At 45.3% G+C, this 17,620-nt stretch overlaps 1 long non-coding RNA gene across 1 annotated transcript; it reads right to left on the bottom strand.

The window, feature by feature from the left end:
• Nucleotides 1-503: 503 nt before the first annotated feature.
• LOC131394841 (uncharacterized) lies at nucleotides 504-17,268 on the bottom strand. The gene is made up of 3 exons (XR_009216239.1): nucleotides 17,131-17,268; nucleotides 15,894-15,962; nucleotides 504-769 (listed from the first exon to the last, which is right to left on the bottom strand). It is a non-coding gene; the product is annotated as an uncharacterized LOC131394841 (long non-coding RNA).
• Between the last annotated feature and the right edge of the window lie 352 nt (nucleotides 17,269-17,620).

Below are 17,620 nucleotides of genomic sequence, written 5' to 3'. Positions count from 1 at the left end.
CAAATTACTGTGAGGTTTCTCTCTCCTGATTGGACCCTGACTGATACAAGCCTTATTTCTTATCTGTTTTGGGATTCCCCCAAAATAAGAAAAGGATTCTGGGCAACAAAGAGGACAAATGTCCACATACACAGGCCTTTGCCTTTCCTTGGGTCAGCGAGTCATCTAATGGAACAGATGTCCCTGGGACCCATAACACTTAATTAGGCACACAGACTGTTATTGTGTTTATAATAGTTGGTTTTAACTGGTCACTTTTGTACCTCAACTTTGTTGCCTTGATATCAGAAAAAAATGATTGGTTGGGCCAATTCAATAAATATTTGTCAGCAACATACCACGTGCAAGGTCCTACTCTGGCTGCAAGCTAGTTCTGTCATTTGTTCATTCCACTGAGCTGGTCACCTTGTCCCTCTGAGCTTCACCGTCTTCATCCATAAAATGAGGCTATTACCATAGGTATTAGTTATCTGTTACTGCATTAAAGTTACCTCAAATTGTAGTGGCTTAAAACAACAAATATTTATTATCTCACTGGTTTCTGTGGTTTAGGAATCTGGGAATGGCTTAGCTGGGTGGTTTCAGCTCACAATCTCTTAAGAGGTTGCAGTCAAATTGTCAGCTGGGCCTACATTCATCTCAAGGCTTCACTGGGGCTAGAGGATCCACATCCAAGATGAAGCACTCAGATGGCTGTTGGCAAGAGGCCTCAGTTCCTGGCTACATGGGCCTCTCCATAGGACTTCTCACAGCTTGGTAGTTGACCCTCCTAGAGTAAGATGAGAGAGAGGGAGAGAGAACACACTGAAGATAGACACAGTATCTTTATAACCTGATCTTGGAAGTGATATCCCATCACTTCTGTCATATTCTGTTGGTCACTGTATTAACCATGTCTTTTATTTTCTGTATTCCAATTCTTTGATATCTGGGGCTTTGCTGACCCTGAAGGGACTGCCCCTCCCAGGATTAGCCAATTCCTAGGGATAGTAAATAACTCCCTGAGAACTTGCTTTTCAAATACAGACCAACCAATCCAGAGCCCACACTGCCAACCACCTCTTTTATCAGGCTCTAGGCCACTATCCATCTACACTAATGACCTCAGTGCCAGGTATTAGACAACCAGGGCCAACCCCTGTGCCCCAGAGCACAATGAAATTATTCAAACTAGCCAATCCAAAACCTGCTTATCCTGCCTCACCCATTCCTTCCCTAGAAACCGTAATAAAAGCTCTTGTCCACAGTTCCCCCCAAACTGACCTCACTGCTACCCCGTGTGCCTCCCTGACCCCCTGATGTGGCATGCCCCCTCCTCTTGGGAACTGTAACAAACTATCTGTTCAATGGCAGTTATTTCCTGATCTTTTGGCCTTACCGTACCTCAGGTTTTCTGTTAATACGTTATATTTTAGAACAGTCACACTGACCCTGATACAGTGTGGAAGGGGACCACATTAGGGTGTGAATACCAGGAGGTGGGGATCATTGTGTAACAGCTAGATCTTACGTTAGCATGAGGGAAGCCATCTTACGGAAAGGAAGCAATATTGTAACTGTGACCTTGACTCACTCATCTCTGAGAATGCGCTCTAGCCTGCACGTAGCCTAGATGATTAAGCACTTCTCACTTTTGCAAAATACATAATCTGCTAGTTCTATGACTCTTGCTTACGTATATCCCCCAGCTGTGATAAGGATAACTTTGTTCTCTGAGTCCCCCAGGAACATGATGACCTCCAGAAAGAAAAACCCTGTGTTGGTACCCATCACGAATGACAGAAGAAAGAGATAATATGGCTCCTTGAAGTTCATCACACCAGATGATCAACATCCCTAAACCTCCTCCTTCCCTGCCTATTTCTCCTATATAAGTGCCTCCAGATTCTGTATGATTTTAAGATGTTTTTTTTCAGGACACTAGTCCACCATCTTCCGATTATGCGGGCTAATCGTATAAATTTCCCATTTTCAACCACCAGCTTGTTTGCAATTGATTGACACTGGATTGCAGTGAGCAGAATGAGCCCCTTTTTGCTTGGTTACAGTTGGGGCCATCTTAGAGTTTACGTACCACACCTCATATCTCCCATGGGAGAATTAAAGAAAACAGGATAAATGTGGTAAAAGCCCCTCCTACTACAGTTATGCAACTCTTAACAATGGGGATATGTTCTGAGAAATGCGTCATTAGGCAATTTCGTCATTGTGTGAACATCATAGAGTATACTTACACAAACCTAGATGGTATAGCCTGCTACACACCTAGGCTGTATGGTACTATCATTCTGGGACCACCATTGTTTGTGTGGCACATCATTATGCAGTGCATGACTGTACAATGATACAAACAGTAGTAGTACAGTCTGATTCTAAAATTCAGATGACTAAGATACGGTCCCTCCTCCCTAGGAACTTATAACCAAAAGACAAATTCCTGGGTTTATTTACTCATTTAACAAGTATTTCCTGAATGGTTGGGCTATGCCAGGCATTTGTGTGCCTGAAGATTCATTGATAAACAAACACATGATCTTTGCATTCACAGTCTAAGAACTTTGACTAGGTCTTGCTTCATAAAATCTCAAAACTTAGTGGCTCAAAACAACCATTCTATTTTGCTCATGGTTTTGTGGGTCAGAAATTCAGGAAGGTCTTCGCTGGGCAGTTCTCCCTTGGAGTCTCTCATGTGGTTGCAGCCACATGTCTTCTGAGGCTGCAGTCAATCTGAAGGCTCAGCTGGGCTGGGCGTTCATGATGGCTCATTGACAGGGCAGCCACGGGGCCTGGTTTAAGCTGGGAGCTCTGGTGGGCTATGGATGACCTCTCCAGCATGGCAGTCTCAAGGCAGTTAATAACAGAATCTGACACAGTTGACATCTCCCTCCTCTGAAAACATTTCTTTTGCTTTCCTCTCACCACATTGGCGACTATTTCATAGCCTGCTTTGTGGTTCTTTTTCACCTCTCAAATTCTAAATGTTGAAGCTCCTCAGGGCTCTGCTCTTCTCTGTTTACACTCCTTCCCTTGGTGCACATTCCTCTTGGTCTCCTGGCCTTAAATTAGAATTAATATGCTCCTAACTCCCAAATTTGTACCTCCAGCCAGACCTCTCTTTCCCAACTCCAAAATGGAGCTGCTGGTCTTTCGTCAAAATCTATCCAACTGCAGCTGATGGCAGCTCTGGCTGGAAACCTTGGGGCTATGCTTGGTTTCTTTCTTCCCTGGAGCCCACAGCCATTGAAAATTGTCCACTGGGTTTAGAGACTGGAGTCCCTGGTGACCTTGGGGCGAGCCCTTTGGTGGCATGATTGGGGGCAACATCAAATCTGACAATTCTCAAAACCACTAAACCATTTATTCGATAGGCACTGACTGTGCCACAGCTGTTGGTGAGATTACGCTGGGATCGGGCAGGTGGGCTGGAGCAGCTAGCCTTCCACACCCTAAAAGGGAGCCCTGAAGGCCTCTGAGCAGTTAAAATCAATAGCTCAAGATACAAGAACATAGCTCCTGGAATCCCCACCTCAGACCTCACTGACTTCTGTTTTACGTACATTTCTGTCGAGTAGAGTCTGATTTCCAAGTCCAGAGCCACTAAGAAACAACAGATTACCAAGGGGTGGCAGGACTGCTGCACATAGGCAGTTGGCTGCGTGACCCAAAAGAGGGATATGGAGAAATTAAAAAGCAGAGTTCAAAAGGCACAATTGCTGAGGCCACTTATGTAGGACAGACAGCCTGGCATACTTCACCAGGTGGCGATGATGTCAAAATGTGGGGACGCTGCCAAGAGCCCAGGGAAGGTCTGGCCTGTCTCCCGACTGTCACAGCCTCATTGTGTGATGTCCAGCAACTCACTGCACTTGTCCGCAGTCTTTTACTTTGTGAATTAGAAATCTTAACTTCTGCCTTGCCTATTAATTAGAAAAAATATGAAAAATAGACTATATAAATAGAGTTAAAATGCAGCATAAATACGGGGTTATTATAAGACACTGGACAAGGTGCAGTCTGAGAAAACAGAAAGGGCCTCATGTTTATTGGTCATCTACTACGTGCCAGGTGCTGGATGCTTTCATCCTCCTAAAGCCCCCTTAGTATAGTTATATTGAGTACAGTTTTAGCGATGAAAAAAACACAGTACAGAGAAGTTAACTAGCTTTCCAAAACCACACTGCCGGGAAAGGGCAGCACTATGTCTTCTCAGAAGCCCAGAAGTAGCCTCCATCTTCAGGTCCAGCTGGATCCAGCAACAAATGACAAAATCAATAGAATTTTGTATCCTCGTATTGGTTTGCTAGGGCTGCCATAACAGAATACCACAGGCTGAGTAGCTTAAACAACAGAAACTTTGTTTTCTCACGGTTCTAGAGGCTGCAAGTCCAGGGCCAGGTTAGGTTCTTCTGAGGCCTCTCTCCTTGGCTTGCGGACGGCCGCCCTCCTGCTGCCTCCTTACATAGCCGTCCCTGGCACCTCCTCCTCTTCCTGTAAGGACGCCAGTCTCATTGGATTAGGGCCCCACCCTAATGGCCTCATTTTAACTTAATCACCTCTTTAAAGACCTTATCTCCTAATACAGTGACATTCTGAGGTACCAAGGGTTGGGACTTCAACATAAGAATTTTGGGGGGACACAATTCAGCCCATAATAAGCCTATGTACTAAAAGATAAATGCCCACCTAACAGAAAGGCTCCTAAACATTTTATTCCCTTAAACAGTGTGAATCCTTTACAAATTTATAACGCCATAGTTCCCCTTATTCTTCTGAACAATACCGTAACTTCCTTTCCTTTCAAATGTATATCTAATTCTCCTTCCAATTTTATTTTACCTCATTTATTCTGACTCTGTTTTCAAAATGTGCTCTTGAATTGCCTTTCCAACTGTGTATTATCAGCCTTTTGAAGCTCTGTAGTTTTAATACAAGGGTCTCCCTCCCTGTGGATGTCCAGATGATTTCTGGAGTGATTGGGAGGGATCTTGAGGGTACCTATGTTTAAAAGAAAACCTATAAAGTTGATGTTTTAAATTAAAAAGTCTGAGCAATACCAAGTATAGGCAAGGATGCGGAGCAACAAGAACTCTCATACACTACTGGTGAGACTGTAAAATGATACAACAGAGAATGATTTCGCCGTTTCTTATGAGGTTAAACATATACATACCATATGACTTTGCAAATTTACTTATACATATTTACCCAAGAGAAATGAAAACCTATATCCACACAAAGACTTGTACGTGAATGTTCAGGGCAGTTTTATTCATAATAACCCCAAACTGGAAACACCCTAAATGTCCATCACAGATGAGTGGATGAACAAATTGTTGTTTATCCATGCAACGGAATATTACTCAGCAATAAAAAGGAAAGAACTACTGACACATGTAACAACATGGGTGAATCTCAAAAATATCTTGAAAAAAAGAAGCCAGACACAAAAGACTTGCATATGTTTATATGATTCCATTTATAGGAAATTCTAGAAAACCAAAACTAATCTAAAGTAACAGAAAGCAGATCTGAGGTTGCCTGGCTGGGTGAGGATGGGCAGATTGACTGCAGAGGGACACAGGAAACCTTGTGGGGCAATAGAAATACTCTGTCTTTACGATGGTCGTTACATTTGTGAACTCATTGAACTGTACACTTAAAATGGGTCCATTTTGTAGTATGTAAATTATATCTTAATAAAGTTGATTAAAAAAACTGAGATAGGATATTCTCCAGCTGCTGTTGGTCATTCCCCTTCACAGTAAATCTCTGCACACAGATCTTATGGAAAAAACAAAAGCCATGTTGCAAAGTTTTCAAGTCCATGGTCTTATTATCACAACAATTTGACATAGTGTTCACAAGAACTGGGGCAGAGCGAGCCCTGACGGCCTAGTGGTTAAAGTTCGACTCGCTGGCTTTGGTCGCCAGGTTCAGTTCCCGGATGCAGAACCACACCACCTGTCTGTCGGTAGCCACGCTGTGGTGGCAGCTCACATAGAAGAACCAGAAGAACTTACAGCTGTACACAATTATGTACTGGGGCTTTGTGGGGGGAAAGAAGAGAAAAAGGAGGAATATTGGCAACAGATGTTAGCATAGGGCGGATCTTCCCCCGGGGGAAAAAAAAAGAACTGGAACAGTAGACTGTGAGAATAAGGGAAGCCTGGAAAATCTTAGTATACCAGTAAGGAAGGAGATTTTGACAGATAAATAGGGTCAAGTTGAAATAACAGACGCCATACTAAGAGGGATCCCACTGACCAAAGTGAGAATATTTGAGCATCAAAAGCAGACCACTGGCCAAGATCAACTGACATATAATAAAGCTGAAAAGTCATGAGTCCATTTTGATATACAGCAAGAGAAGAGGTTAGCATAACATATCCTGAAAGAAGGTGATTGGAATGGAATGTATTCTTGAATCTGCCATTAAGTCATATCGGTATCACTGATTCATTTATTGTGTGGAACTGCAAATGAAGTAAATGGAAATACATTAAATTTCCACCTCCAGCAGAGATGGGGCTACAGGGACAGGATTTACCATGCCACCTCAAACAACTGAAAACCAGACAAAATATAAGAAACAGCAGTTTTTGAGATATTGATCAAGGGCCGGCCCCGTTGCTTAGTGGTTAAGTGCGCGCGCTCCGCTACTGGCGGCCCGGGTTCGGATCCCGGGCGCACACTGACGCACCGCTTCTCCGGCCATGCTGAGGCCGCGTCCCACATACAGCAACTAGAAGGATGTGCAACTATGACATACAACTATCTGCTGGGGCTTTGGGGGAAAAATAAATACATAAAATTAAAAAAAAAAGATATTGATCAAGCAGTGAAGGACTGTAAACTATGAGAGTCAGGAAAAAAACAAGGTGAGCCCTATAAATCTCCTAGCTTACTGTCTGGAGAAAATTTCCAGGACACAGCATAGTGAGGGGGAACGGAGGCAGACGGAGCTAGGAGACCAAGGTGGGTAGAACTCACGGAGCAGAGAACCAGAAAGGAGCGAGAACTCCAAAGATCTGCAGAGGGTCTCCCTCGGGTCCTCAGGTGAGTTCTGATCAGTGCATGATGTATAGAAATTATCTGAAGCCAGGGAAAAAGCCACCAGAAGAGATTAGAAGAAGGAATTCCCAGAGACCACACAAGACTGAGATCCCACCAGCCAGAGTGGAAAATCTCATAATTCCTGGGGGAGCAGGTCAGTACTCCAAAGGGCTTTGCCCAGGTAGTGAGGCAAAATGAGCCCTAGATTAAATGCTGCCCAGGTCTTACCTACAAAAGCTCAAAACTAAGATCCAAAAGGAACAAACTGTTTCCAAATTATGAAATTGCATCCCAGGACAAAGTTCAAGAAAATTATAATAATATAAAAAATATCCAGCACCCAAAGAAGTAAAATTCACAATATCTGGAATCCAATTAAAAAAGTTATCAGAAACAATTAAAGATCTCATAGAAACAGTGAACTAGAGAGTGATTATGTAATGCTTAAATAGACAGTGGATCCTTTTCAGAGATGAAATTAAATAATCCTAAGATAAAAGCATATCCTTTCCAAAGGTTTGTAGATATACATTACTAGAAAAATGCTTAATTCTGTTATGCCACCCTCTTTTTATCACATATTCACCTTATAAGATTATTTGGTTATATATCAAAATTGGGTTAATTTTTATTTCAAGCCTTCTTTTGATTCGTGTGTGTGTTCTTCAGGTACTGCTTGTTTGGTCTGTTGATAAATGATAAAGTTGTTGGGGCCGGCCCGCTGGCGGAGCGGCTAAGTTCACGTGCTCCACTTCAGCGCCCCAGGGTTCCCTGGTTCGGATCCTGGGCAAGGACCTACTCACCGCTCATCAAGCCATGCTGAGGTGGCGTCACACATAGAAGAGCTACAACTCTGCAACTATGATACACAACTATGTACTGGGGCTTTGGGGAGAAAAAAGAAAAAGAGGAAGATTGGCAACAGATGTTAGTGCAGGGCCAATCTTCCTCAAAAAAAAAAAGTGATAAAGTTCATGTGTGTCACACATGAACACTTTGCCAGTGTGTTTTGTCGCAGGTGGGCAGTATCTCTGGGGGGGCCTACAACCCAGGTGCGCAAGGCCTCTTCTCACCCCCAGCACCACATGGCCACTTCTCGTTAGAGGCTTTAGAGGGGTGAGTGACTGAGGTGACATTTACTCACAGAAATTTGAACAGAAAAACAACTGTTTAAGAAAAATATTTTTTGGAAAATAAATAGAGTAACGAGGAATAAGTGCTATTACTTCACCTGAAACCAATTTAACAAACTTCAAAAGAAAAAAAGAATGACCATGAATACGAAGAAGCAGGAAAACATGACCCATGATGAAGAGATAAAACAATCAATTGAAACCAAGCCAGAAATTACATAGATGATAGAATTAGTAGACAAGGACATTAAAACGGTTATTATAGCTATATTCTATATGTTTAAGAAGCTATAGGAAAGATTGATTGTGTTAATTAGAGACATGAGAGGAAAAAAAGACCCAAATTGAACTTCTAGCATTGAAAACTACAATGCCTGAGATGAAAACTACATTAGATTAGATTAATGGTATGTGAGGCATTGCAAAAGAATGATTAATGAACTTAAAGGCATAGCTATAAAAACTATTCAAAATAAAACACAGAAGGAAAGATAGAAAAAACAATGAACAGACTATAAGTGAGCTGTGGGACAACTTCAAGCAGCCAAATACACAAGAATTTGGAGAACCTGAAAGGGGAAGGAGGCAGAAAAAAATATTTGGAGAAATGGCCAAAAATTTTCCAAGTTTAGTGAAAATTATAAATCCACAGATCCAAGAAACTCAGTGAACCCTAAGCACAAGAAAAATTAAGAGACATAATAATCGATATGCTTAAAAGCAGTGACAAAGAGAAAATCTTAGCAGCCAAAAAAAAAAAAAGATACGTTACATAAAAATGAATAAAGACAAGGGTGATGGCAGATTTCTCATTGGAAGCAATGCAAGACAGAGGACAAGCGGAGAAACATCTTTATAGTACTTTATAGTAGAAAAGATTGTCAACCTAGAATTCTGTATACAGCAAAAACATATTTCAAAAACAAAGGCAGTGGGCCGGCCTGGTAGCTTAGCGATTAAGTGCGCACACTCCACTGCTGGCGGCCCGGGTTCGGATCCTGGGCGCGCACCGATGCACCGCTTCTCCGGCCATGCTGAGGCTGCGTCCCACATACAGCAACTAGAAGGATGTGCAACTATGACATACAACTATCTACTGGGGCTTTGGGTGAAAAAATAAATAAATTAATTAAAAAAAAAAAAAAAACAAAGGCAAAATACTTTTCCAGACATACAAATGTTGAAAGAATTTATCACCAGCAGATCCACACTACAATAAATGTTACAGGAAGTCCTTCAGACAGAAGGGAAATGGTACAAGTTGGAAATGTGGATAGACAAAAAGGAATAAAAAATACCAGAAATGGCAACTACATGGATAAATATAAAAGACTTTTTTCTTATTACTTAAATCTCTTTAGAAGATAATTGACTATTTAAGGCAAAACAATGTATTGTGGCGTTTATAACACATGTATAAGTAAAATATATGAAAACAATTACACAAAGTCAGAGAGGAGTGAAATGGAAACATACTATTGTAAGGTTTTTATACTATACGTGATGTAGTATAATATCTGTGATAAGTTAAAAATGTACACTATAAACCCTAAAATGACAAAACAGTTATAGTTAATAAGCCAAAAAAAGAAACAAAATGGAGTAATAAAAATAATCTTAAAAATGCAGATAAAGAGGAAAAAGGAAACAAAGAACAGAGGGGAAAAACAGAAAGCAAGGGCCAGCCCCGTGGCTTAGCGGTTAAGTGCTCCCACTCTGATGCTGGCAGCCTGAGTTCGGATCCCGGGTGTGCACTGACGCACTGCTTCTCCGGCCATGCTGAGGCCGTGTCCCACATACAGCAACTAGAAGGATGTGCAACTATGACACATAACTATCTACTGGGGCTTTGGGGGAAAAATAAATAAATAAATAAATAATTATTTTAAAAAAAACAACAGAAAGCAAGTAGCAAAGTAGTATCAGCCATGTTGATAATCACATTAAATGAAATGGCCTAAACACTCCAATTAAAAGTCAGAGATTGTCAGATTGAATAAAAGCCAGCCCAACCAAATGCTGCCTACAAGAAACACACATTTTAAGAAGCAAATAGGTTAAAAGTAAAGGGATGGCTGGGGCCGGCCTGGTGGTGTAGTGGTTAAGTTCACACACTCTGGCGGCCTGGGGTTCGCAGGTTCAGATCCCAGATGTGGACCTACACACCACTCATCAAGCCATGCTGTGGCAGGCGTCCCACATATAAAGTGAAGGAAGATGGGCACAGATGTTAGCTCAAGGCCAATCTTCCTCTGCAAAAAGAGGAGGATTGGCAACAGATGTTGGCTCAGGGCTAATCTTCCTCACATACACACACACACAAAATTAAGAATAGAACTACCATACGATCCAGCTATTCCACTGCTGGGTATTTATCCAAAGAACATGAAAACACAAATGCGTAAAGATACATGCACCCCTGTGTTCACTGCAGCGTTATTCACAATAGCCAAGACTTGGAAGCAACCTAAGTGCCCATCAAGTGATGAATGGATAAAGAAGCTGTGGTATATACACACAATGGAATACTACTCAGCCACAGGAAACAATGAAATCCAGCCATTTGTGACAACATGGACACTGAGGGTATTATGCTAAGCTAAATAAGTCAGAGGGAGAAGGTCAAATACTGTATGATCTGACTCATAAGTAAAAGATAAAAACCACAACAAACAAACACATAGAGACAGAGATTAGATTGGTGGTTTCCGGAGGGGGAGAGGGGAGGGAGGAGGGCGAAAGGGATGATTAAGCACATGTGTGTGGGGATGGATTGTAATTAGTTTTTGGGTGGTGAACATGATGTAATCCATGCAGAAATAGAAGTGTAATGATGTACACCTGAAATTTATACAATGTCATAAACCAATGTTACCACAATAGAAAAAAAAAAGATGCTGTAGGGGCCACTCTTGCTGGCTTCCTGGATAGCTTTAGGATGGTGGTTCTTCAGAAAGAGCAAGCCAGGTGTAAAAGCTTGGAACTTTCAGCCCCACTCCCATCCTCTGGGAATGGGAGAGGACCTAGAGATTGAGTTAATAATCAATCATGCCTACGTGATGAAACCTCCATAAAAATCCCCAAAGTTTGGGGTTTGCAGAGCTTCTGGGTTGCTGAACACTCTAAGGTGCTGGGAGGGTGGCATGCCCAGAGAGGGCATGGAAGCCCTGTGTCCTTACCCCATACCTTGACCTATGTATCTCTTCGTGTGGTTTTCATCTGTAGGTATCCTTTATTATATCCTTTATAATAAACCAGTAGATGTAAGTGTTTCCCTGAGTTCTGTGACCCATTCTAGCAAATTATTGAACCCAAGGAGGGGGTCATGGAAACCCCAATTTATAGACAATTGGTCAGAAGTATAGGTGACAACCTAGGACTTGAGATTGGCATCTGAAGTGGGGGCAATCTTATGAGACTGAGCCCTTAACTTGTGGGATCTGACGCTAACTCCTGGTAGTTATTGTCAGAATTGAATTGAATTGTAGGACACCCAGCTAGTGTTGGAGAATTGCTTGATGTGTGGAAAACCCACACCTCTGGTGTCAGACATGGGGTGAAGTATGAGAGTAAGGGAAAACACAGGAGAGCTTTCCCCACACACAGCCCGAATGGACTGAGGGAAACTGGGTGAAGGGTACTGACCTCTGTATTGCTTCTGGAACTTCCTGTGAATCTATAATAACTATCCCACGTTCACATCGAATGATGGCCCAAGGTGCACGCAGGCTGAGCGGGCGCGAGTGGGCTTCTCCTGCACTGTGCCGTCCACCTGCGGACAGGGCCATCTGGCACAAAATGTCAGGGACCTGCTGAAGACCTCCTGGTGGCCTCCTTGTCACACCCACTGTGGTCCACAGCCCCCATTATGGCTTTCTGGAAGCCTGCAGCTCCCCAGAGATAGCCCGGCTTGAGGAAGCCCTGGCGATTCCATGGGCTCATCTTGCAGCCTCATCTCCTCCCCAGCCTTTCATGAGCTGACATTTTCCATGACACCTGAGCCAGGGACATAGGAATGCCCAGGACAGAGATGTCCACAGGCTTCAGGGAACAGGAAGCAGGCCCAGTAGAGGAGTGCATGCTCCACTGTCCCACAGGAGGCCATGAAATATGTAGAGTCCCTCTAATTGAAAATGCCCAACTCCTGGCCACTGCTGCCCAGGTGATTCTGTCTCCTGATAACATACGGGGCCAGAAGGATCCCAGAACACAGGAAGAGCTCAGCAGGGCTCAGCTGGAAAATGGAAAAGCGCTAGAACCAGAGACACCACACAACATGAGGCACATGAGACAGAAAAATCTGCAGAAAGGGAGGAAGTGGCCCCCGTAAGCCACACATTGGGTTCATGCACTGTAGCCCCCCAGTTACAGAGCTCGGGAAATGAGTCAGGGTCGTGCTGTCCTCGTCTTTGAGTTAAGGCTGGGCTGGGCAGAGAACCTGCTAGTCTGACCCTCTTGCTTCAGCCCATTTCCTGAACTCACACTAACCTTCAGCGCCCTGACTCCTGGGGCCTGTCTCTCTCCCTGTCCCCTGATCCCTTAACTGTCACATCCCCCTTTTCTAGGCATTTCTTCTAGCCTGGTCTGACTCTCTTTTGCCTTGACCTTGACACTGACCTTTTCCTTCCAGTTTCGTGGTGGTTTGATGAATCCAGTATTTGGGTAACTGAAATACTCCCTAGGAACCTCTTGTGAAACCCTGTGGTCCCTTCCAGTTCTAGCATTCCACAGCAAAAGTAAAGCACAGTAAACTGTCAATTTTTTAATACTCGTTAAACGAGTTTAGCAAGCATTTCCTGTTTATTATGTACAATCTAAGCCACTTTATCCAAGTAATGTGAGAAGGCCTGTCTGAGAAGGAAGCCACGCCAGAGGGTAGCAGAGCCTCAGGCAGAGAACCAGGGACACCTGGTCCAGCTATGCCGGAGGCAGAGACCACCTCTGGACTTTTTAGTTACATGATACAATAAATACTCTTTTTTCTTAGGTTCTTTTGAGGTGGGGTGGGAGTTTCAGGCAAAACTGAAGGAGGTGTGGAAGACCTAGACCTTGACTTAGTGCCCTAACACTGACACACCTTGGCTGGGCGTGCACTAACACTGACACACCTTGGCTGGGCGACTTTGGACAAGTAGTAATGGGATTTGGGCAATGTCTCTTGAGGGGAAAAAAAGACCAGCTATAAACCTGACCTGACTCTGAGGGGCAGGAAATCTGAATTCTAGACTGACTTCTCTTTTTCGGTGAGGAAGATTGGCCCTGAGCTAACAGGTGTGCCTATCTTCCTCTATTTTATTATATGTGGGACGCTGCCACAGCATAGCTTCACGAGTGGTGTGTAGGTCCATGACCGGGATCCGAATCCACAAACTCCGGGCCGCTAAAGCGGAGTGTGAGAACTTAACCACTACTCCACCAGGCTGGCCTCTAGATTGGCTTCTTTTACTTCACTGAGGGACCTTGAGCTCCTCAAAGGAACTCCCAGGGTCAGAACTGGGACTTGTGACTCAGGACAAACAATCCATTTGCCAATTGATGAGATGGGAGAGACAGAGGAGGCCAATCTACCTCCCCCATCAGCTCCTACTGACTTCTGGCGGCTGCCTGCAGAGTTCTGGGGCTATACCTCTGGGCAGTGCCCCAGCATGGAACTGGGGGTTTTGGCACAAGTACTTCCCATTCCTGCACCAAGCATGTTCCCACCTCCAGCATTCTGGAAAGGCCCTTTTGGGATACAGACTTTTCCTGTCTGCAATGAAGAGGAGCTCTTCCATAGTTCCTACTCGGAGGGGCACAGGAGGTTCACAGCCTGGACCCTTCCTGTTTCTTGGGGCTGGAACTCCAGCCACAGGTCTGGCTATGACCACAGGCTTCTAGCCTGGCTCTCCATAAGGCTCGAGCCAGGACACCCGCCATGGGGCCTCTGCCTAGCTCAGCCCCACGCTCGTCTCCGTGGGCCCTCAGTCTCACCCGTGTCAGGATTCTGCCATGTAGAAATGATTATGCCACCTCCAAACCAAGTCCCCTGCCTGGAACTTCCTGCCCTACCTATCCACCGACTCATCCTTCCGGGCCTAATTAAAGCCTCACCCCCTCTCCAAAACCTCCCTCACGCTCATGACTGCCTCCCTGACGCAGGTTCCCAGCGCACATGGCGCCTCAGCTACAGCATTTTGCAGGCCCACGCTGCATCACAGCTATTTATAGATGTGTTCGGCTCCCTGTCAGGAGGCACTTTAACTCAACCCCAAAAGCAAGTTCCAGAAATATGCCAAGAAAGATAAAGAAGATGCCTGGAAAAATACAGGGCTGTTGCCTAGGGTGGGGGGTGTGTGTGTGTGTGTGTGTGTGTGTACTTTCACTTTTTGCTTCATACATATCATTGTTGTTTATAAAATTTATCAATCACAAGGTTGTAAATATTACCTTTTGTTTTAATTTGTTATAAAATAACAAAATATTTAATAACTTTCTACATCAAGCCTCACACATTTTAAAAATTTATTCCTAGCTATTTTATGGTTTGTGTTGCCATGTTAGTGGTTAAAAGAATAAGGTAGGTCTCATGTACCAAAAGAGACCTCCAACCCAATTTTTTTTTTTTTTTGTGAGGAAGATCAGCCCTGAGCTAACATCCATGCCAATCCTCCTCTTTTTACTGAGGAACACTGGCCCTGGGCTAACATCCATGCCCATCTTCCTCCACTTTATATGGGACGCCGCCACAGCATGGCCTGATAAGTGGTGCATTGGTGTGCGCCCGGGATCTGAACCTGGGCTGCCAGCAGCAGAGTGCGAGCACTTAACCGCTACACCACGGGGCTGGCCCCTCCAACCCAATTTTTTAATGATAAAAAGCAAGTTGCAAAACAATATCTCCAGTATAATATCTTTTATGGGAAAAATCCCCCAACCACTAAAACAATAATACATTTTTATATATGTATATACTATACTCACATATTAAATAGGGTGTGTATATATGTGTATACATATATGTGTGTATATATGTGTATATGTGGTGTGTATTTCTACACACATACAAACATTATTTAATATATGTATGTATATATACATATCTATAATCTGGAGTATACATACTCTGCACACTGTAATATATATATTACATATATATATATATATTACAGAATACCAGTAGTCACCTTTAGGACAGGCCTAGGATGGGAGGTGATGGTCCAAGGGACTTTAACTGTACTGTTTAAATTTTACAATAAGCAAGTATCTGTGTACTTGGGTATTTCTAAATAAATAATAAGAATAAACAAATCACAGGGTGGAGCCCGGAAGCCTGAGGCAGGAGAGGCAGTGTTTCAGGTGAGCCTATGAGAGACACTTCTCCTGCAACAAAGTTTAATCGGCTCTGGCAGCTGCGTCCAATTGGACATCTTGGTGAGACAGTCTCCAAAAGTGTCACAGTATCTAGTTTTCAAAGCTAGAAGCATGACTCTCCTTAATATAGACTACGTGTCAAAGATTACTTAATGCTTGAAGGAGGGTACAGTGTGGTGGAGGAGCCGGTTCAAAGAGAACTGGAGAAACACAAGACAAGTATTTAGAGGTACCAACAAAAAAGTGCTGAAGTAAGTTCACTGAGTTACGTACAAAATTGGCCAATGACCTACAGGGTAGTCAAACCTTTACGTTCATGTCATCTTTTCTCCCTGACAGAAGTTATTTACATCTTACCCATCAGTTTATCTTCTGCTTATCTTCTGGCCCTCATCAATGGTGAACGGGTCAGAGAGGTGCCTTCCCCTAGAGAATCCCAAAGATCTTCGTTCAGCTGACATTTAGGGACTGGCAGTCATCCCTCTGCCTTATTTTCAAATTTTGAACAACTTTTTCTTAACTGAGGAGCGTTACTTAACCCCGTCTCTAAATCTTCTCTGTTGTGCCCAAGGAATCTCAGCAGACCCAAGCTTCCCACAGAGTTAGTGGTCTGAGCTGGGCGGAAAGTGGACTGACCACACTTGGTGACAGCACTCTGAGCTCCGAGGAGACATCCGGCACCTGGTGCCATGGGTTCCCTTGTCACGAGGCCTGAGCTGGGCCCCAGGGAGCAGGAATGAGTCAGCTCTCTCCCAAAGGCAGGGAGCAGGCAGCCAGACCCTCACACCCACATCTTCCAGGAGGCTGCAGGGCTGAGCTGAGATCTAAGGACAAACTGGAGTTCACCAGGACTGAGGAGGGGTGTCTGGCGTGAGCCAGGAGCGCCAGGAGGAGCTGGAGCAGGAGAGGGCCGGATGTGACCCAAGAGAAGCCTGGGTTTATTCAGGAAGGCCATGGATGAGACTGGACCGAAGACTGGTTTATGAAAAGCTTCGTGAAGGCAGACGACGTGGAGCTCAGGGGAGGAGCTCAGGGGAGACGGTAGGAGGTACAGCGCAGAAAACGCCGAGATGCCCAGGCCTGGGGGGGCGGCCAACAGTCAACGTGGGTGCCGGAAGGGAAGTGGAGGAGGCGGAATCAGCAGGAGTTAAGGCCCATGTGAGGGAGCAGGGAGTGAAGAGTGGGAAGGGAGCATCAGAGTGACAAAGCGGGGACAGCGGCCCTGTCTCACCCCCTCAGTCCCTGTGGTCGTTACGGACCCCCAGAAGGAGCCCTGGCCACAGGGTCTTCCCACCACCCTTGAGGCCCCAAGCCCCGCCCAGATCCCTCCCGTTTCCACGCCTCTGGATCAGAGACCACAGGACCGGCCCCAGCAGTATTAAAGGACGAAGCTGGGCCCAGTCGGCAGGAAAAGCGTTCTCAAAGGCCGAGGCCGAGGCCGACACGGACCCTGTGTTCCCCTCCCCGAGGCTGGAACCAGCCGCGCACTGGCCGCCGCCGCCCCGGTCCCGAGCCCCCGGGAGTACGGCCTCCTTCCCTGCCGTCTCAGATGCTGCCCTGGCCTCGGGACACAGGCCGCCCCCAAGTGACAGACCTGGGAACCGCCCGGGGAGAGGGGACCTCGCTGATGCGAGGCGGCCGGCCGCAGCCCCAGGGGCGGAGGGTAGGCAGTGGGTTTTCCCCGAGGCCCCGGGACTCCCGGGAGCCCCGGGGATGTTTACAGGACAGTCACGTGAGGCGCCACGCGGACTGAGTCACCAGAATGATGGGGCGGGGCGCAGGGGTCGGGCGGGGCCAACCTCCGGGCCCCACGGCCTCACTGCGGGGCGGGGCGGGGCGCAGGCTGCTTCTCCCCTGCCCAGGCCTCTGCCCTGGCCTTGCAAGCTGGGCAATCCAAGGAGTTCCAGGCCGGGAAGGAAGTCCACGGGGCGGGAAGGGGCTCCAGAAGGAGCAACTCTGGGGTCATCAGACCATGCCCCCAGTTTGGCACATGAGAAAATGCAGGCCCCAAACGGCTCATAGCTGGGGTTCAGGACGGATGGAGGGGTGGTTCTCAGGACTGACTGAAGGAAGAAAAGTGTCCC

This window comes from Diceros bicornis, chromosome 31 (genome assembly GCF_020826845.1).
Source record: "Diceros bicornis minor isolate mBicDic1 chromosome 31, mDicBic1.mat.cur, whole genome shotgun sequence".
Classification (NCBI taxonomy): Eukaryota; Metazoa; Chordata; class Mammalia; order Perissodactyla; family Rhinocerotidae; genus Diceros; species Diceros bicornis.
Note: the sequence above shows the minus strand (reverse complement) of the source record. Positions and strands in the feature narration are given on the sequence as shown.